The sequence below is a fragment of the Artemia franciscana genome, unplaced genomic scaffold, assembly GCF_032884065.1.
Source record: "Artemia franciscana unplaced genomic scaffold, ASM3288406v1 Scaffold_3145, whole genome shotgun sequence".
NCBI classification, from domain to species: domain Eukaryota; kingdom Metazoa; phylum Arthropoda; class Branchiopoda; order Anostraca; family Artemiidae; genus Artemia; species Artemia franciscana.
In genome coordinates this window covers 1-23,382 of record NW_027063829.1, presented here as the reverse complement: position 1 = coordinate 23,382, position 23,382 = coordinate 1, and the positions used below count along the sequence as shown (strand labels likewise).

Genomic DNA, 23,382 nt, shown 5'->3' with positions numbered 1-23,382 from the left:
GCAACATAAGAAATATGGCGGGTTGTTCGGCAGTACTTTATTTTTCTATTTCGATCAAGTTTGGTAAGTTGAACGTTTGTATCCTCTTGTTGTTTAGATTTTAGTATTTCTTTTAAGGGAAAGATGGGAAAATCATGAGATGGTTAATTTAAATGGCTGTAAATAGACAATTGTGATGTCACTACAGCCAATTGTTATTTAGAAAATGGTATTAAAACTTAGTTGGATGTTAGTATATAAGTACTCCTGCTCGAAGTGAACACAACATTGTATTGTCAATACTTTTATTATTGTAAAATGATTTATCAATTCATTCCTTGGTGACTATTAATTCAATAAATAAATAGGCTAATAGGTTGTCAGAATGTTAGTTTTTCTCTGAGTAGGCCCAACTGTAAACAAGAAGCAAGAGTAGGAAGCTTACCATTACATTAGCTTTTCTAAAATTTGTATTGGGTTCCTTATGCTAGCTTCATAGTTTTATCCTGAAGGGAGAGTTGGGAATGTGTGCAGGATTTTTTTCCTTTTTTGAAGGGCCTTTTGGGGGGGGGCTCAATATTAAGAATAATGTATTTATTTTGGGCCCAGAGAGCTGGACCTCAAGGCCTGCATCCCTAAAAGTATGTCCCTGGAGAGGATGGCTCATACCTTACATTAGGAACAGCTTGAAAATGGAATTTAAAAGTTAAATTCACAAAGTTACCTGTACAGAGGTTTAATAGATGGGGGTATTGCTCAGAAATAGGTTTTACCTTATTTTGCCATTTCCCATTGTGAAAATTTAAGACAAAAACCCTAAAAATCAGTTAGGGTAAACCAACCGGTTGTCAGTCACAGACTAAATCCCAGGCAGAATTTTTGATTGGATTCCAACATGCCCAATACTCGGTCAAAATACATTAATCTCGCGCACCCAATCTCAGTCAGAGACTTGCTTTTTCTGAGTCACTTCCGAAAAACCTGTTTAGATATTCTTTGCTGAGATCTATGACTCAGGCTCTTTGTCTGGTTATTAGACATTTTAATGTCTTGAAATTTGTTATTTTAATTTGGATTTTCAGAGAGAAAACAGTGGATCCAGGATTTTCTTTGGGGGGGGGGGGGGCATAATAGGTTGCTTAGATAAACTTGCAAACAAAAAAATACCCGCAATTTAAAGGGAACCTCAACAATTATGCGTCAAAGGGTAGAGGAAATGGTCTAAAGTACTAAAGAGTTTGGCCTTTATTTTAATGTTTAAGGATGAACAGAGGAGGTGATATGACATATAATGCAGATAATTAAAAAATAAAAAAACTAGGCTATGTTGTAAAAGCAATCCCTCTTTGCAAAAGAAAGCAGACCCAAAAACCCAAAACGGACTGCCAAAAAAGTAATGATAGGCCTATCAATCTCTTTGCCTCAGTGCCATAGCAAGACTCAAAAACAAATTTTAGACAGTAAAACAAAGTAAATATTTTGCTTTTCAGTCCCGTTGTGACAAAATAATCCTGAAATATCATTTTGACAGCCTAAAGAAGTTAGGATTTTAAATTTCTCCTCCTTGTTATTATGAAACAAAGATTTTTGCCTTGCAGTTGGCTTTTGCGGTAATGGGGACAGATTCCGTTGATAAGCATAAACTAAATTAGATAATTTTTGGTGGTATGTGACATCAGTAAAATCTAACAAAGACTGCACAAAGTTACTAAAATCTGAATTTTTACAACAATAGTTACTTCAAAAGAATCGCATTTTAATGTTGATTTTAAATATATAAGTTTTATCAAGTTTAGTCTTACCCATATAAGTTACGAGCCTGATAAAATGTGTCTTGTTTTAGAAAATAGGTGGAAACACCACATAAAAGTCATAGAATCTTAACGAAAATTGCATAATCAGATTTAGCGTATCAGAAAAACCCTACTTTACAAGTTTCAAGCTCCTATCTACAAAAATTTGGAATTCTGTATATTTTGCCACAAGACAGATCACGGATGCATGTTTCTTTGTTTTTATTGTTGTTGTTTTTTTACCCAGGGGTGATTGTATTGACCCAGTGGTCCTAGAATGTTGCAAAAGGGCTCATTCTAATGGAAATTTAAAGTTCTAGTTCCCTTTTAAAAACAATGAAAAAATAAATATGAAAAAGTTTTTTCAACTGAAAGTAAGGAGCAGCATTAAAACTTAAAACGAACAGAAATTATTACGCATATGGGGGGTTCACCTTCTCCTAATACCTTGCTCTTTACGCTAAAGTAATTTTAGTAATTCCAACTTTTTATTCTATGCCCTTTGTGATTCAAGGGTCATTGTTAAGGAATTGGGACAAAATTTAAGCTTGAGTGTAAAGAGAGAGGTATTGACGAGGACGTGAACCCCCTCACATACGTAATAAAACCTTCAAATATAGAAGTTCGTTACGTAAGTTATGTATATTTTTACTAATAAAACAATCGTAAAATTAAAAGTTCTAGTTGCCTTTTAAGTAATCGAAAAATTGGAGGGTAGCTAGGCCTACTCCTCTGCTCCTTGTTTTTTCAAAATCGTCAGACCAAAACTATGAGAAAGCCATTTAGCTAAAAATATAAATTAATGTACAAAATTCGTTCTAATTATTCATGCGCGAAGAGCCAAAATCAAAACATGCATTAATTCAGAAACGTTCGGAAATTCAACAAAACAAGTTTTTTGAAACTGAAAGTAAGGAAGCGAAATTAAAACTTAAAACAAACAGAAATTACTCCGTATATGAAAGGGGCTGTTCTCTCTTCAACACTCGCTCTTTACTAAAGTTTTTTAATGTTTTAAAAGGTGGAAAGGAGAGAAAGAGTCAAAATTTAGCGTAAAGAGCAGGGTGTTGAAGAGAGAACAGCGCCTTTCATATACAGAGTAATTTCTGTTCGTTTTAAGTTTTAATGTTGCTCCTTACTTTCAGTTAAAATAACTTGTTTTTTTTTATTATTTAATATATCTTAAAACCATATAACAAATATATCTACACAAATTTAGGAAACATTCATTGTGCTAATTCAGCCACATTAAAGAATTCTGACCACCTGCTAATGATGTATCTTGAAGATGGAATTATTTTTCCTTATATATTCAATTCTTTTGTTTCAATATCTTGAAATCTGTCTTACATTGCATATGCTGATGACATTATCCTTCTAAGTTGGTCCAAGTCTAGTCTTGTTTCTAATTTTAATATTTTAATTAATTGTTTAAAAGGTTTGGGCCTTTCTATCAGTTTTGAAAAATGTCAATTTTTTGTTGTAAATTGTTTAGAGGATAATGTCAGGGCGACTCTTGATTGCAGCAATTGTGTGATTTTTCAGTCGTTGCCAATAGTCACTTATTTGGGATTACCTATGCTGCTTCGAAAAGAGATTTTAAACCAGTCCTGGTTCAGCATGTTCAGATGAAACTACGCAAGGCATTTGGTCTTTTAATTCGTTTTCGGGGTCTTTACCGTCGGGACGTCCTTGGTCGTATGTATAGCGCTGTTGCTCTGCCTCACGTATTGTTCCCGTCCCTCCTCTTCCGAAATACCACACCTTCAGATCTTTCGCCAATTAAAGTTTCTTATTTTAAATTTTGTAAATTTTACTTGGTTTCCCGCTTTCTTTTAGTAACACTGAGATTGTTTGAAAGCTTAATGTGAAGGATCCTGTAGTCTGTATAAAGAAACAAGAGCTAAGAGCTCATATGGCACTTGTGACGAGGCAAGAAGAGCTAAGAGCCAAGAGATCATATGGTATGAGCTCTAATAAAATTCTATGAATCAATAGATTGAAAAAAGGAAAATAAGAGGCTTAATGCCAGTCAGGATTTAAAATAAGAGCTCTGAGTCATGATGTCCTTCTACATATCAAGATTTATTAAGATCTGATCTCCCACTCGTAAGTTATAAATACCTAATTTTTCAAATTTTTCCTCTCCCTTTATCCCCCCAGATGGTCGAATCTGGGAAAACGACTTTATCAAATCAAATTGTGCAGCTCCCTGACACGCCCATCAATTTTCATTGTCCTAGCACGTCCAGAAGCACCAAACTCTCAAATCACTGAACCCCTCCCCCCAACTCCCCCAAAGAGAGCGAATCCAGTACGATTCTGTCAATCACGTATCAAGGACATTTGTTTATTCTATCCACCAAGCTTCATATATATATATATATATATATATATATATATATATATATATATATATATATATATATATATATATATATATATATATATCAGGCTCATACACAGGAATTTTTTTCGGGGGGGGGGGAAACCTTCGAAACAGCAGATATAAAGTAGCACTTTTTTTTATTTAGTAATGCAAAAAGCACGTATATTGGAAAATACACATTAACTTTAATTTGTAGTATTGTAGCGGATGGGGAGAAGAAGACTGAAGGCTCAAAAGTACGTTTAAGGCTAAGTTTATGTTCATAGCGATTTAGAACCAGTGATTAATCTATTATATCCCACTGAAAGGGAAATTTTTAGGGTTAACAGTGCAATATGGGTGTTGCAGGGGGTAGTTCTTCTATTGCAAAAACATAGATTTTAATGAAAAATGGTAGTTTCCAAAATTGATCCATAAAAGCTGTACTTTATCCTGAAAAGGGGGAATAAACGCCCTAGTATCAAGAATAATTCTATTTTGCCGTGGAAAGCAAACTCTCTTTATAAAAAAAAAAAAAAACAACAACAGTACAATAGCTAATTACTTCAAAGAGGGTAAAAAGTTAGACCGGAAACGGATTAATAATTGGGCAGTGACATGACCGGATAATTGCATGCTGTAAAATCCCCCCAGAAAGGCTTCACAAATGTATCTAATTCTTAATGAACGTCTTATTTTTGCCAGAAACCACAAGAAACCATGGGGAAATTAAAAATTTCACAAAATTTGGGGGGGGGGGGCGGGCCCGAAGGCCCCCCCTGAGTACGTGCCATATATATATATATATATATATATATATATATATATATATATATATATATATATATATATATATATATATATATATATATATATATATATATATATATATATATATATATATATGTTCGTTTTAAATTATAATGTTGGTCCTTACATTCTTTTGAAAATTTATTTGTTCGTCCTCTTTCAAATTTATGTTTAAGTTACAAACACTAAAATTAAATTAATTACTCAGTCAACTCTAACATTTAAAAAAAGATTGCCCTTACTGTTGTAATAAAAGTAGTTAACCATAGTAAATCAAATTCTCTCCGAGACCACCTTTTTCGTAAATACTGTAAGCAAAATGGAGAAAAGTTTGGGCGGATTGTATCAAACAGTTCGTGGTAACGAACTGTAGTAAGGATCGACCCGGCTCAATAGTAAACGAAACTCTAAAAAATGGAATTTCGATGCTAAAAGATATATAAAAAAATCGGATTTTTATGCTGATTTTAAATATATAAGTTTCATCAAATTTAGTCTTTGTCATCAAAAGTTACGAGCCTGAGAAAATGTTCCTTATTTTGGGAAATAGGGGGAAAGATCCCCTAAAAGTTATAGGATCTTAACGAAAATCACACCATCAGATTCAGCGTATCAGAGAACCCTATAGTAAAAATGTCAAGGTCCAATCTACAAAAATGTGGGATTTCGTATTTTTTGCCTGAAGACAAATCATGGGTGCATGTTTATTTTTTTTTTTTTTTTTTTTCAGGGGTCATCGTATCGACCAAGTGGTCCTAGAGTGTTGCAAGAGGGCTCATTCTAACGGAAATGAAAAGTTCTAGTGCCCTTTTTAAGTGACCAAAAAAATGGAGGGCACCTAGGCCCCCTCCCGTGCTCATTTTTTTCCCAAAGTCAACGGATCAAAATTTTGAGATAGCCATTTTGATGAGATAGCCAAATTTTGAGATTGTTCCGCATAGTCGAAAAATATAATAACTATGACTTTGGGGTTGAGTTACCCCCCCCCCCCCCCACAGTCCCTGGGGGAGGGGCTGCAAGTTACAAACTTTGACCAATGTTTACATACAGTAATGGTTATTGGGAAGTGTACCGACGTTTTCAGGGGGATTTTTTTTGTTTGGGTGTGGGGTTCAGGGGAGGGGGCTATATGGGAGGATCTTTCTTTGGAGGAATATTTCATGGGGGATGAGAAATTCAATGAAAAGGGCGCAGGATTTTCTAGCATTAGTGTTAAAAAAACAACAATGAAAATATAAACATGAACAAGTTTTTTCAATTGAAAGTAAGGAAAAGCATTAAAACTTAAAACGAACAGAGATTATTACGCATATGAGGGGTTCTAAGAATACTTTAGCATAAAGAGCGAGGTATTTAGGAGGAGATAAATACTTCGCTCTTTATGCTAAATTATTTTTAGTAATTTCGACTATTTATTCTACGGCCTTTCTGATTCAGGGGTCATTCTGAAAGAATTGGGACAAAACTTAAGATTTAGTTTGAAGAGCGAGGTATTAACGAGGGGACAAACCCCCTCATATATATAATCAAAAATATAAGAATATAAAAGTTTGTTACGTATGTTAATTCTTAAGTTACGTATATTTTTTACTAATAAAAACGTTCGTTAAAAATCAAAAGTTCTAGTTGCCTGTTTAAGTATCCGAAAAATTGGAGGGCAACTAAGCCTCCTTCCCCACCCCTTATTTCTCAAAATCGTCTGATCGATTCAGACGAATGGCTTTCTAAGAGAAAGCCATTTAGCCAAAAAAAAAAGAATTAATATGCAAATTTCATTTTAATAATTTATGTACGGAGAGCCAAAATCAGACATGCACTAATTCAAAAACTTTATGAAATTAAATAAAAAAAAACAAGTTTTTTGAAATGAAAGTAAGGAGCGACATTAAAACTTAAAACGAACAGAAATTACTCCGTATATGAAAGGGGCTTTTCCTCCTCGACACCCCGCTCCTTGCGCTAAAGTTTGATTCTTTCTCGCAACTCTACTTTTTAGAACAATAAAAAACTTTAGCGTAAAGAGTGGGGCGTCGAGGAGGAAAAGCCCCTTTCATATACGGAGTAATTTCTGTTCGTTTTAAGTTTTAATGTCGCTCCTTACTTTCATTTCAAAAGACTTGTTTTTTTATTTATTACATACAGAGGTGAGATGGCTATCAAAGGGGAATTGTCTTAAGCGTTTCATTGCGCTTTGGGATTCTATTGTTTCCTTTCTTGCTGACACACAACTTGGAGCAAAACTGCTTGCAAATAAATGTAATGTGTTTTACTTATCAGATATATCTGAAAAATTTAATTCACTTAAAAAACAGTTTCAAGAAAACAATTCTGATCTGATATCTAGTAGAAGTACTATTGCTACTTTTCTAAGGAAACTACTGCTGTATAAGAATAATATCAGACGTCGTGCATTTGAACAGTTTCCTTGTCTGGCCTGTGCTAGCAGCGATTTGCAAGATGAAAATCTTGCATTATGTTGTGAATATTTGGAAAATATACATGAAGATATGCAAACTCGGGTTGGCGACCTACTCGGGATGGATCTATCGATTCGGGTTTCAATTCCTTTCGAAGTTAATGTTACCGAAATAGACATATCTTTGCATGAGCCCCTCAACGAAATACAAAGTGATAAAATAATGCATGCAAAATTCAAAGATAAAAAGTACAATATATGGAAAACAACCGACATTGCTACAAAGTACCCTTTCCTCTGGGATAAAGCGGAGTTCTACGTTATTGCTTTTCCTACGTCTTATCTTGTTAAAGCGGCATTTAGTCGTGTTTCTCAAATGTTATCAAAAGATCGCAATAGACTTGACATTGTGAAAAGGCGTGATCTTCGACTATCATTAACATCAATAGAACCAAATATAAATAAATTCGCTGAGAAGAATCGACCACTGGGATCTCATTGAATATTAAATTAAAAAAAAAAGTTTATTGTAACGGTAAGTAAGGAGAGACATTAAAACTTAAAACGAACAGAAATTACTCCGCATATGAAAGGGCTTTTTCTCCTCAATGCCTCGCTCTTAACGCTGAAGTTTGACCCTTTCTCTTAACTCTACTTTTTAAAACAGTAAGAAACCTTAGCGTAAAGAGCAGGGCGTTGAGGAGGAAAAGCCCCTTTCATATACGGAGTAATTTCTGTTCGTTTTAAGTTTTAATGTCGCTCCTTACTTACCGTTACAAAAACTTGTTTTTTTATATTTAATTTCTGGACGTTTTTGAATTAATACACTATTTCTCACAATATTCCAAAACTAATAATTAATATTAACAATAATAATAACAAATAATAAGAAAATTAATAATTTTTGTACTTTTCATACATTTACTTTCTATTATATAAATCCCCTTAAAAACAACTAGGCTATGTTGGAAAAGCCTCCCCTCTTCGCAAAAAAAGCAAACCCAAAAAAACAAAACAGACTGCCAAAAAAGTAATGATAGGCCTATCAATCTCTTTGCCTCAGTGCCATAGCAAGACTCGAAAACAAATTTTTGACAGTAAAAAGAAGTAAATATTTTGATTTTCAATCCTGTTGTGACAACACAATCCTGAAATATCATTTTGACAGCCTAAAGAAGTTAGGATTTTAAATTTCTCCTCCTTGTTATTACGAAATGAAGATTTTCTCCTCGCAGTTGTCTTTTGCGGTAATACGGACATATTCCGTTGATAAATCTAAATTTAATTAAATAATTTTGGCGGTATGCAACATTAGTAAAATCTAACAAAGACCGCACAAAGTGATTAAAATCTTGTTTCAAACTGGTTTGCGAAAAAAAAAACAGTCTTAAATTAAAAAATTTAGGAAAAACTCAACTATTAAAAATCAATTACAAAGTAAAATTACTTTCGTCCAGACCCAAACCAGAGCAAGCAGTCCCAACCACAAATACAACGCCATGTCACGGGGGGGGGGTGCGCCCCCGTGCCCTCCTTGGATCTGCCCCTGTTCTAATAGAAAGATCTAGCTGTCATTTGAAGACTGGACTGTCTTGAGGTGAATACGCTTAGATGAGTGAATTTCAGATGCTTAAAACAAATTTAGCATATCTTAAAACCATATAACAAATATATCTACACAAATTTAGGAAACATCCATTGCGCTAATTCAACCACATCAAGGAGTTCTGACCACCTGCCAATGATCTATCTTGAAGATGCAATTAAAGAGATTCAAACGAGAAATAAAACCTAGTAAGAGCTGGGTCGACAACTTATGGTTGATAGTATATCTTCCTTTTAAGTTTTAAAACTTAAAAAGAACAGAAAATATTCCGTATATGAAAGGGATTGTCCCTCCCTCATCGCCCTGCTCTTTACAGTAAAACTCCGTATAAGAATTCTAGCAAATTCTCCTGGTGTTAAATTTCTCATGAAAAATTTACCCCCTAAAAAACTCCCCTCTCATTGGAAATTCTCCCCGTGAAAAATTTTACTAGCAGAAAATCTCCCCCACTAAAAAAATGTATGTATACTTCCCTATAATAGGCTGCGTAAGCAACGGGCAAATCTTATAACTTAGACCTATTCTCATGAGGATCGTGGTATTAAGGTAAAACTTCGTATAAGAATTCTAGCAAATTCCCCTGGTGTAAAATTTCTCATGAGAAATTTCCCCCTCTAGAAACTTACCTCCCATGGGAAATTCTCCCGGTGAAGAATTTCACTTTCCGAAAATCTCACCCACTCAAAAAATTTATGTATAATTCCCTATAATAGGCTACGTAAGCAACGGGCAAATTTTATAACTAAGACCTATTCCCAGAAGGATCTCGAAAGGTATAATTGTTCGGCCTTTCAACTATTCTGAACAAAATGATACTTCTACCACTAACAAATTACCGCAGCACCGAACCGTCTGAGGCCAACACGGCTAAGCTCAGTCCTCTTCCATCCCAATCTATTCAAAGCTTCCCTCTTTTACACTCTCCCAGAAAATTCCCATTTCATTTAGCTTTCTTTATGAAATCCTCCCACCCCAACCGTGGATGACCAGCTTTCTGTTTAGCCCTAGACGGCTGGCCAAAAAGGACCATCTTCGGTAATCTGTCATCCTTCTTCCACAAAGCGTGCCCTAGCCATCTTAACATTTCTCTCATTACAGCTATAGAAAGTAGGATGCTATCTCAAAATTTTGATTGGACCATTCAGATAAAAAAAAAATCTAGTTGTGGATTCCTTCCAGAATTCTTTTTGCACAGGCTACAATTCCACCTAAAAAAAAAAAAAAAACAGCCAGCTCCTTTAGCATACTTATATTTGAAGGAAGATCTGTTTTCACTTCAGTTGTGATCCTTTTTAAGATCACAGAGGATCCCAACGTGCAGCAAATATTTTCGGAAAATCCCCCCCCCCCAAAGAAAATATTCTCCCACATAAATTTTCTCTATTCGAATTTTATTAAGAACTTGAATGTTTGGGTTTTTCAGCCATGGGGTATTTTCCAGGGGTAAATACCCCCCCCCCTCCCGAACAAAAAATATAATCATTGTTTAAACACTTTCAGAAACGCTTAGGCCTATTACCCTTTTCATAAAAAGAAAGCAATATGGAGCAACCTCCCTCACGTAGTAGGCTAATTTATGTTCGTTTTAAATTATAATGAACCCTTGACGAGAAAGATAAGGGTTTTCTTGTATTGATGTGTGTTCGAATATTGAACAACCGTGAGAAGGTTATGATTTAGCGGATGCCCTTGGGGTTTTGAAATAAACTTATCTATCTATCTATCTATCTATGCAATATCCAATAGTTCATCGGATCTCAAATTACAATTTAAAAGTCTATTGAATTTTCAGTCGAAGCGCTTTATCTAAGTTAATAAACTTTAGAAAAACAAACTTGTGTCCCTGTGTAATCTATATAGCCTAAAAAGAAATTTGGGTTTGTTTATTTTAATTTTCATATCATTTAAGGCTTGCTGGGGGGAGGGGTTGCAAAAAGAAACCTTAAAAAATAAAAACTACGTTTATGCATTTTTAATACGTCTTTGTGTTGGAAAAACGTTTTTTGGGGGAGGAGGGGTCTAATCCCTTCATCATGCTTTCTGGATTCCGTATATGAAAGGGGCTGTCCCCTCCTCGACACCCCCACTCCTTACGCTAAAGTTTGACTCTTTGTCACAGTTCTACTATTTAAAACAATAGGAAACTTTAGCGTAAAGAGCGGGGCGTTGAGGAGGGGATAGTCCCTTTCATATACGGAATCAATTCTGTTTAGTTATAGTTGTAAGTTTTAATGTCACTCCTTCCTTACTTTCAGATAAAAAACTTTTTTTATTTAATTTCTGTACACATTTGAATTAATGCAGGTTTTGATTTTGGCTCATCATCCATGAATAATTAAAACAAAATTTGCATTTTTTATGGCAATTGGTATTAACCAAGTGACATATAGCAATCGCAAATTCTGTCGGTCCCGGTTTTGCTACTTTAGGCACTTCCAGGTAAGCTAGGACGATGAAATTTGGCAGACATATCAGGGACCGTACCAGATTAAATTAGAAATAGGCGTTTTCCCGATTTGACCATCTGGGGGGGGGGAGTGGGCGGCCGGTTAATTCGAAAAAATTTAGAAAAAATGAAGTATTTTTAACTTACGAACAGTTGATCAGATCTTAATGAAATTTGATGTTTGGAAGGATATGGCGTCTCAGAGCTATTAATATAAATGCCGACCGGATCTGATGACATTGGGGAGGAAACCTAAAATCTTGGAAAACACTTAGTCATGGGATCGGGATGAAACTTGATGGGAAAAATAAGCACAAGTCCTAGATACATAATTGAACTAACCGGAATGGATCCACTCTCTTTGGGGTGGTTGGGGGGGGGGGTAATTCTGAAAAATTAGAAAAAATGAGGTATTTTAAACTTACAAAAAGAATGATCGGATCTTCATGAAACTTCATATTTAGAAGGACCTCGTAACTCAGATCTCTTATTTTAAATCTCAACCGGATCAAGCGAAATTGGGGGGGGGGACCGGAAATCTTAGAAAATACTTAAAGCGGTGAGATCAGGATGAAACTGGATGGGAAGAATCAAAACCTGTCTAAGATACGTGACTGACATAACCGGACCGGATCTGCTCTCTTTGGTGGAATAGGAGGGGGGGGGGGGTAATTTTGAAAATTGAGGTATTTGTAACTTACGAAAGGGTGACCAGATCTTAATGAAATTTGATATTTAGAAGTATCTTGTGCTTTAAAGTTCTTATTTTAAATTCCGACCAGATCCTGTGACGTTGGGGGGAGTTGAGGGGGAACCGGAATTCTTGGAAAACGTGAAAATTGGGGTATTTTTATCTTATGAATAGATGATCGGATCTTAATGAAATTTGATTTTTAGAAAGAATTCGTGTCTCAGAGCTCTTATTTCAAATCCCGACCAGATCGTTTGACACTAGGGGGAGTTAGAGGGGGAAATCTTGGAAAAACACTTGGAGTGTAGGAATCGGGAGAATTCTTGGAAAACATAAAAATTGGGGGTATTTTTATCTTACGAATAGATGATGGGATCGTAATGAAATTTGATTTTTAGACGGAATTCATGTCTCAGAGTTCTTATTTCAAATCCCGACCAGATCTTTTGACATTGGGGGGAGTTGGAGGGGGAAATCTTGGAAAAACACTTGGAGTAGAGGAATCGGGATGAAGCTTGGTGGATAGAATAAACAAATGTCCTTGATACGTGATTGACAGAATCGTACTGGATTCGCTCTCTTTGGGGGAGTTGGGGGGAGGGGTTCAGTGATTTGGCGAGTTCGGTGCTTCTCGACGTGCTAGGGCGATGAAAATTGGTAGGCGTGTCAGGGAGCTGCACAATTTGACTTGATAAAGTCGTTCTCCAAGATTCGACCATCTGGGGGGCAAAAGGGAGAGGAAAAATTAGGTATTTATAACTTACGAGTGGGTGATCGGATCTTTATGAATTTTGATATTTAGAAGGACTTTGTGACTCAGAGCTCTTATTTTAAATCTTGACCAGCATTAAGCCTCTTATTTTCCTTTTTAAATCAATCTATTGATTCATAGAATTTTGTTAGAGCTCATTCCATATGATCTCTTGGCTCTTAGCTCTTCTCGCCTCTTCACAAGTGCCATATGAGCTCTTAGCTCTTGTTGATTGCCCGAGTCTTCTCATGGTTGCTCAGCTCGGCTTTAGATCTTTCATTAATAATTTTATGTTTTTATTTACGTTGAGTATTTCAGAATCCAATTAGCCTATAACCTTCAGCCTAAATTGGCAGTTAACAACAAATTGAGCCCTTTTGACAAATTTAAAATTGTATTCCGTTCTAAAATTTTAGAAATACAAATCGTCTATATTTTATGTTATCCATCGTCTTAAAACGGAAATCATACCGAATAATTAATTATTCTAGCTTATAATTACATTCAGCCTAAGATAGCTGATACCAACAAGTTTAGTCCTTAAAATGCTTATAATATATAAAAAGGGCTAACATTGTGTCAGTTTTGTACTTTTAATAATACAAGTCGCCCATATTTATGTTATCCATTATATGGGTACGGAAATCATACCAAATCATTAATTATCCCGGCACATCACTAATTATTTGTTATTATCTTCAGTCCTGATGGAAATGTATCAACGAATTTGGCCCATGAAATGCTTATAACATATAAAGGGGATAACATTTTGTCTGATGTGCATTTTTAATAATACAAATAGCCCATATTTTATGTCAACCATTGTCTTGGAATGGGAAGAATGCCAAATAATTAGTTATTGTGATTGTCATTATATAGGCCTAGAATGACAGATAACGACAAATTTAGCCTTACAACCCTTTTATATAAAATGGACTAACATTGTGCTTCTTTTTGTATTTTTAATTCCCACATTTTGTGTTATCTATTGTCTTAGAACAGTAATGATACCAAATAGTTAATAATCCTTAATGATCATTTATAATTTTTATGACCTTCGGCCTAGAATGGAAAATACTTAGAAATCGAACCCCTAAAGCGCTTATAATATATTAAACGGGCTAACATTGTAGTCCTTTATGCACTTTTAGTAATACCTGAACCCTCTTCTTATAACAGGAATCATACCAAATAATCAATTAATCTGAATGATAATTAGCTATTGTTATTACCTTCAATCTAAAATTGCAGATAACAGCAAATATTAGCCCCTAAAACACTCATAATATGTAAAAGGGGCTAACATCTTGTCCGTTATGCACATTTAATCATACAAATCGCCTATTACTTTATGTTAGTCATTGTCTTAAACGGGAATGATACTCAATAATCAGTTATTCTGAATGATCATAATTATTTGTTACTACTTCCAGTCGAAAATGTCAGATAACAGCAAAATTAGCCCATAAAATATTTGGAATGTATTTATGGATGGAATGAATGTAATTTATGGAATGTAGTCCTTTTCTACTTATAATTAAAAAAAAGTTGCTTATGGTTTATATTATCCATTGTGGAATGGGAATAATATTAATCAATTAATTCTCATTAAAGACTATAAATTGTTGTTAACTTGTTGTTACCTTCAACGGAAAATGTTAAATAAAAATAAATTTAGCCTCTGAATTGATTGTTTTCTCCGAAGGATCTAACATTCTAGACCAATCTCCACTTTTAATGATACAAAATACCTATACCCGAGTTTCTGTTCCAGTTGTCGCAAGGGTTGCTACCAGTATCTCTAAAAAAAAGAAAAGAAAAATAAAGCTAACTAAAATGTCAAAAATCGTCAACTCCCTTTGTGCTATCAATGGTTCTGGATGATTTTTAGCCTTTTGTACTTTATGACAACTGATCTGTTGAATATAACCATTGACATTGTGAAGCACGATATGTTCCTTTCTTTTCTTCTATTCTTTTCTTTTCTTATTTGTCTATTCCTATATTCTAGCTTAGTATCGGATTGGCAGTATGTTGTATTCCGTATCTTCGATTGACGCAACCTAATAAGTACCGTTTTAATTGCCTGGCCATAATTTGTTCAATCATATTTATTTTGGCAACGCTAATACTCACTGTACTTAATTTAATTGCAAACCCTTGGCAAACAGGTAAGTAGATGCGGAAATTTTATATTTGGACTTCATCACACTAACGTAACCTTTTCCCCAGAAAGCAATAATGGCGTGACCTGTGCCACGTTCATGATTCAGATCTGGCCTCCAAATATATTTTTCAGATCTGGGCTCCTGTGCGCACTATAATGCTATTAGAATTTAGGACGGAGTCTTACTGCATATTAATCGGTATTCATGCTTACATATTTGTGTAATTTAACGTACTTGTGTAATATGAGTATATAAGTCAACTTTGTAATTTATGACGTGTCTAAATTACGATCCGCGAATTTAAATCTTATCACTAAAGCTCATTGGCTCATGAATAACTTGTATATAGCTATTCGTTTTTTTTGTTTTTTTTGTATTTATAACGAAACCTTTGCGCAAATGAGCGCTCTTACTGGGTCGTGATGTACCACTCCTGGTGTATTTAATATCTGCAATTACAGAAAAATAGACTTATACTGAAAATGTAGCCAAGACCTTTACAAATGTGACATGCCCCTATCCATTCTTAAAAAATTGCCAATTCAAAAAAAAAAAAATATATTATGTCGCGTCTCAAAAGGTAAAGAATTTAATGTAATGCAGACTCACTTCTCTCTCTTTCTCTCTCTCTCTCTCTCTATACCTTTCCATGTTTGTGCCTTTTCATTTGCACTTTTTAGCTTTTCGTTTCTTACTTGAACCTGCAGTCGAAGCAAGTTAATTTTTCAGAGCGAGATTAATTCCTGAAATCCAGAGTTCCAAGAATGTAACCAAAACTCTACATCAGTTCATGGAAACCTAACTTGCGTCACAAGTTGTTAAAAACGTAGTTTCCCCATGAATCTTTGAGAATACTAAAGAGCTCAATCTCCTGAGTTACTATTATTTCGTCCATTTGCGTCAGGAGTCTGAAGGAAGGAGTAAATATCTTATTATATCCTTCCTACAAGAGACTTAAAAGAAATATTTTTATTGGCAGTCTGGATTCCCGATTTGCCATGTCAGTGAAATATCACAATCCAGGTTTTCTTTGTAATCCTTTATTAGCTGACTGGCAGAATGGTTTACACAAAAAGATTTCGGAAACAGCGTATCGGCGATTGTCGCCAAATCATGGCTTAATTTGTTTTTTTGTTTTTCATTAAAATTATTTATTTAACGTTATTATCGTTTAATTATTTTTGGTGACTTAATGCTGTTTGATTTATTTTTTTTTTTCTGTAATGTTGTTGTTGATTTTCGCTTGTGTTTACTCCACTATTTTTATTTTATGTAAGTGGGTCATAAATATATACATATACATATACTAGCTGTTGGGGTGGCGCTTCGTGCCACCCCAACACCTAGTTGGTGGGGCGCTTCGTGCCCCCCTAGCCCCCCCCCCCGCGCGCGTAAGTCGTTACGCGCCATATTAGTTACGCGCCATTGTAGTTGCGTCCCTGTGTCCCACCTGTGAATATAGATATATTTATATATGTGTTTCAAACTACGTAAAACTTGCGAATATACAACATTCTTGGCTTTCCCATTGTCTGTGCATATACAAAGCCGTATGTACTAATAATGACGTCATATGCAAACGCTCTTTTTACAAACAAACAAACATGCCTACACACAACTCGCTTTTATATAGATAGATAGATAGATAGATACAATACAAATTAACTGCGTAAAACTTGCGAATATACAACATTCTTCGCTGTCCAATTGTCGCTGCATATAAATAGATTGTCAGGTTTACCGACCCTCGAACATACAAAGTACAATTGTCCATGGGAAAAACAATCAGTATTAAGATCTATACGACATTTTTCTAATGATTGACCTTGAGCTTTGTTAATGGTGATTGCAAATGCTAATCGAATTGGGAATTGCAATCTTTTAAATTGAAAAGGCAGATCCGTTGGAATCATGGGAATGCGAGGAATAAGAACAGCCTCACCCTCAAAAGGCCCTGTCAAGATTGTGGCCTCTATTAGGTTTTCCATTGTTTTTTTTTTTACGGCAAGTCGCGTGCCATTGCAAAGCTTTGGTGGGTTGATATTTCTTAAAAGTATTATTGGTACGCCTATTTTTAGTTGTAGCACGTGTGGTGGAAACCCTGAAGGATCTATGGAATTTAAAAATTCAGATGGATAATTAACCGCTTTGTGTTTTAACGTTTGTGTTTTATCACAAACGTTTTACCAGTACCTCCTGGCGCATCCAAAAACAAAATTTCTCCAACGTTGTTATCGACACAATGCATTATCGTATCATAAACGTCTTTTTGTTCCGAGGTTAACTTGGTGTTGGGGTGGCTTCGCGCCACCCCAACAGCTAGTATATATATATATATATATATATATATATATATATATATATATATATATATATATATATATATATATATATATATATTTCAATGTACGTTTCAATATAAAAACTAATATTTTCTGTGTAGAAAAAAAAACGTTCCCTATCAAAATAAATTCGATTTTCAGTTCATTTTTTTACTTGGCATTAATATTATGGCTCTGGTGGTGCAGCCAATAGAGGAAGTTAAACTTTTCCTGAGGCGCAACACATTCCCATTGTTTCACCATTGAATTTCAAGGCCTTGCAATAGGGACAAATTTTAGACATTGTCTCCTCGGCACGCTTTCTTTTCTTACTTTCTCTATCAGCAGCAAGCCTGATTTCTTGCTGTTTTTGTGATTCCTCGGCACGCCTTCTTTTTTCACTTTCTCTTTTAGCAGCAAGTCTGCTTTCGCGTTGCTCTGGTAGTTCCTCGGCACGCTTTCTGTTCTTTCTTTCTCTATCAGCCTCAAGCCTGTTTCCTTGCTGTTCTTTTGATTCCTCGGCACGCTTTCTTTTCTGACTTTCTCTATCAGCAGCAAGTTTTTTGGCATAGACTCTTTGAGCATCTTCATCGGCTTTTGCCATTGTAAGTTCATCAGTCATTTTAAACTTAAACATTAATAGATTTCTACGTGAACATATATGTCTTAAATATCTTTAATGACGTCACCGTCATAGCAAAAATGACGACAACTAACTTCATGACGTCAGTCGACACAGAAACATGACGTCACCTGACAGACCCACACATCCACAGACAGACAACTTATTTATATATATATATATATATATATATGTATGTATGTATTGGTGTTACCATATGTTTGTTATATATATATATATATATATATATATATATATATATATATATATATATATATATATATATATATATATATATATATATATATATATATATGTTGGTGTTACACCAACATATATATGTTGGTATTGGGGTGGCGCTTCGCGCCACCCCAACACCTAGTTGTTTCCAGTTGCGATTCCCTTGGTTCTGAAACTTTTATTGAGGTGTCTTCACGGCCTGAAATTTTAATGCGATCAAAAAAAGATCACACTAAGAATATAACACACTAATAACACTCACTTTCAAACTAAGAATCAATACAACCATATTTTTTTTTAACATTCTTTGTCGCTGATGAGCTCCCTTCGGTCAACAAATCAAAATTTAGTATCTACTTGTCCTTTCCGTCCAATATTCCCTCACAGTTTCAGCTAGGTTTAAGGCGTTAATCTATACCATTAACCGTATATGAACTACTGAAGACGTCTCATTCTGATATCCGGGATGGAGATAGTGTCATTTGATTTAGCTCAACATCACCTTCAATATTTACAGAAAGTTTCAAATATCTTAGCCGTTCCTGCCGTATTGCAGATGAACCATTTTGACACCCTGGATGCATACAGTTCACCGATTTAGTTCAATATCCCCATCGGCATTCCCTCAAGACAGAGTGTTTTTTGATTTAGTTTAACATTTCTCTCAACTTTCGGTGAAAGTTCCCACTTAATACTCTTAAATGTTCCCGAGTTATTGCATATATGCCATATTGACATTCATAATGCACTTAATGTCTCCTGAATTAGTTCAATATACCTCTCGATATTCACTCGGAATTTTTACTTAATACTGTTAGTTGTTCCTGAAATATTATAAATGCGCCCTTTTTTTACCTTTATGTTCACAGTTGCTTTTGACTTTGTTGTACAATGTTTGTTTATTCCCTGAAAGTGTCTACTGTGGTCCATGGAACTTCCTGAGATACTGTCAATATGTCTTTTTGGCACCCTTGATACACATAGTGCGTTTTGATTTTGATCAGTACCATCTGTACAACTATCTGAAAGTCGCCTTAATATCCTAAGAAGTTGCTCAGATATTTTTGATATGCCCTTTTTTCAACCTGAATGTAGGTAGTATCTTATCGTTGAATTCAATTTGCTCTCTGATCATTCCTTGAAAGTTAAACTTGATATCGAAAGCTGTTCGTGACATGTTGCGGATACTGTCTTTTGACAATTTGTTCGGGAATTATCTCAACATGCACCGAAGGTTTCAACTTTATACTTAAAGCAATTCATGTTATATTATAGGTTCATCATTTTGACGAAATGGATGCACATGGTGTCTTTCGATTTAGTTTAGAATCCTCCCCCAGCATCCTCTGAAAGCGTCTACTAAATACTCTTAGCCGCTCTTGAAATTTTGCAGACGCGCCCTTTCGACTACTTAGGTGTATATAGTATACTTTGATTTTGTTCGACACCATCCTCACCAATGATTGAAGGTTTCAACTTAATACCCTTAGAAATTACTAAGATATTGCAGATGTGCTCTTTTGACTACATGGATACACATATATTCTTATGATTCAGTTCGATTTTCTTCTCAACCTTCTCCTTAAAGTTTAAACTTAAAACCCCTAGCTGCTCAGTTATTGTATACTAGCCATTTTGACAATCATGATATTAGTCTACTTTTAGTCTGCTTTCATGTTTAATTCCTGGTCTGACATGTTGAGAGCCAAAATAATTGGACAATATCAACGCGGTAGCTCCCGAAAATGTCTGGGACAGCACTGCAACGCAACTGTGACCATGACTGGGGTCTCATTCGGAACCGGTTTTAGACTGATTGGAAACCAGTAACATCTGGATTGCCTCGTGGGTTGGACCTCACTTCCTCAAGGCCATGGTCACACAACAGTTGCATGCACAATCAGTTAGCAATGCTAGTCTCAAAACAGTTGCCCCGTGGCCGCTGGGCCTTAGTCGCTCCTGAGCCGTTCTTGATAGTGCAAATGCATCTTTCTTACGACCTTGTTACACGTAGTACACCTTCCTGACTCTCATACAGTTCACCACCCTTCTCACCATCCCCGAAGACCTCACTAAATTTGATTTCCAAGGATTTCAATAAAAGGGGTGCCAGAATTGATAATAAGTAAAATACGCTTAGCTACATATATATATATATATATATATATATATATATATATATATATATATATATATATATATATATATATATATATATATATATATATATATATATATATATATATATATATATATATATATATATATTGTATAATATATTAGTTCTTCATCACTTTTTCGATGGTTTTTATCTCCGTGGGGCTCTTAGAAAATGTAAATTTTTTAAATCACACCTTATCTACCCATGTAAGTTTTTGCCCAGAAAATTTCTTTTCCGCCAAAAACTAATCCATGCTACCCCCGCCCCTCCTTAGGTAGTGCTCATTTTCACATTTAGCATTTATCTTTTATTGACTAATTCAGTTTTTAGGAACATATTTGTATCTGTGCTTTTCCTATATCACAAAATGTTCCAGGAAAGTCTAAAAGGATTTGTTAATAGCAAGCATAATTATATGTGAAGAAAAAAGGTCTTGACCAGACATCGCAACCATCTCGAGGTTTTCGCTCTTGTAATGTATTTAGCCAGTCTTCAAAATTTATCCTTTTATAAATTTTTTAGTTCGGAAAAACATATTGTCTATTGTCTGCAAATGATTGACTTTTCTTTTCTTTTCTAGATAATGAAGTAGCTGGGCAGTAAATTTCGGAAAGTAAATTTCTCTGTATAAGCCTGTTCTCTGTTGCATTCGTCTTTTTGTGTATAGACGCTTATTTTTACATAAAAAGACAGTGCAGCAGAACTGGTTTCTTATAATTTTAAAGTTTAAATAAAAAAAAAAACAAGGGTTCTAAACCTCAAGTTAAATAGAATCTCGGTAAAATTTGCGTATATTTTTTTTTGCTCCCCTTTTTATATTTTACTAAAAAAATAGAACCCTCAAAAAATTTTTAATCAATTTTGCTTCAATTTTTTGCTCATCCTTCACCTAACGAATTTACTGCTCATTGAAGCTGTGTAATTATGTGGCCTCTGCTCCTGCCAAAGAACCTCTTCCTGACTCAACATACAACAACATTTTTTTATTTTATATTTTAATATAAATTTAATCAATAAAATATTGTTTCTTTGTATTCTTGCAAACTGCTTGTTGTTCTTAGAGCTAGGGATAGTTCATAGGGACGAAGTACAAGATAGAGAAAATTAAAATAAATACATAACTATGTTTATCAAAACAATTTATGAAGAGCTCTTACTATACACGATTAACTATTGTATACTTTCAACTTTAAGCATCCCCTTTTAAGAAGGGGATGCCATGAAGGGAAAGTGATATTGTGGTTATGTTTCAAAAACAGTTTCGATAGACCTATTTTGGGCCCGCCATTTTATATTTTTGGATTAATGCTAAACTTAAAAAATGTAGCTAGGACTTTTTTATATATAGAGTGAACCTGATAAAAGTAGGAAAGGGGATCTTGCTTGACCATAAACCCCAATGCCAGGGTTTACTGCATCTATATGCTTACTAATGGCGAAGTAATAATAATCATAAAATGACTAAAATAATTAATTCTTTCAAATATATTGACCATCGGGTAAAGAATAATTTCAATTGAAAATATATTGCGTATTCATTGAAGAGGCAATGCTACTAATTGTTTTGGGGAGTTAAATGAGGGTTCCACAACTCATATTAATGGCCTTTTCCGTTTCTTTTTGTGCTAGATTTCTTCATTCAATTTAGTCTGTTTGGTTTAAGATTGTTAACTTAGAGGATTCGACTTATGCCCGCTCTGATCTCTAAAATTGTGTCTTTTCTTTCGATAAAATGCATCGTTTTCATGCATTGAATTTTTAAATGAAATAACAATGTATACAGTACTTTTGCATTGACGATAGCTTCTGGTCTATGGATGTGCATCCTAACCCCAAAAAACCTTTGGGCGTTTTCATGAGTATCTAGGCTTGTATGAGAAGCCTAGAGGAAACTTTTAAGAACCTAATAAAATTATTGAAGGAGAATTTTTATCGTCTTTCAAAAGAACTATGCAGTAAGGTCGTGGAAATATGGCATATATTTTATGACATTTTACAAAATGTTGAAGATTAGCAAAAAAATATATAAAACGCCTTTTAAACCGTCGATTGTTGAAAAGACGCTATACTTTTGACTGTGGGGGAGACCTGTACTTAACGCTTTCGGTCTCTAAAACTCATGAAAATTTGGTTATAATAGATTTTGAGTTGATTGTAAATCGAAAGTAACCCTAGAACAAAAGAGGTTATAGCAATAAGCGTTAATTATTTATAGCATAAGTGCAACAGCATTTTTCATAAGCTTGTTCTTTGGGAAACAAGTTCTTTCTGCTGTTGTAATTGAAAATACCCTTTATAACAATTTTTTGGCCGATTCGAGATATAAGGCTCAACCCCTTTTCATAGATTGTTGGCAACAGTAGATGCCAACAATGTCCCTTGTGAGGTGTTTCTTTACCTACCGTAATGGTGATACTAGTATGTAGCTAGTAAGAATAGTGGGTACTCAGAAGAATATCCATTGACACCCTGTTATATCTCTAGAAGCCGTATTATTAATCCTTTGGAGGAGTATAAACAGCTTTCTATGAGCTCTGCAGAACACGGGCATTCATTTTTGGGAACAAGCTTTGTGTAAAATTTGCAGAGAGGTATAATTGAGATGGATGGCATTGTGTCCAGAGAAGGTATAATTTCACCATGCTTTCTTAACCAGAAGGAACAATCCCATTCGAGAATATCTACCGCGTGAATGGATATATATACATATATATATATATATATATATATATATATATATATATATATATATATATATATATATATATATATATAGATATATATATATATATATATATATATATATATATATATATATATATATATATATATATATATATATATATATATATATATATATATAGTTCTTCTTTTTTTTTCACTAGCTGAAAATCACCCTTGTTTGGTTTCTCGATTTTTTCCTTTCTGATTTTTCTTTGTTGGACTTCTGGTATAGCCAGGCTAGTGTGGTCACAAAATGTATTTATCTATAATATGTAATTGCTATAGT

The 23,382-nt window shown here is 34.5% G+C and overlaps 1 long non-coding RNA gene across 1 annotated transcript; it reads left to right on the top strand.

Moving 5' to 3' along the window:
* Window positions 1-21,406, top strand: LOC136043131 (uncharacterized). The gene is made up of 3 exons (XR_010621558.1): window positions 1-63; window positions 14,872-15,031; window positions 20,953-21,406. It is a non-coding gene; the product is annotated as an uncharacterized LOC136043131 (long non-coding RNA).
* The last annotated feature ends 1,976 nt before the right edge of the window (window positions 21,407-23,382 follow it).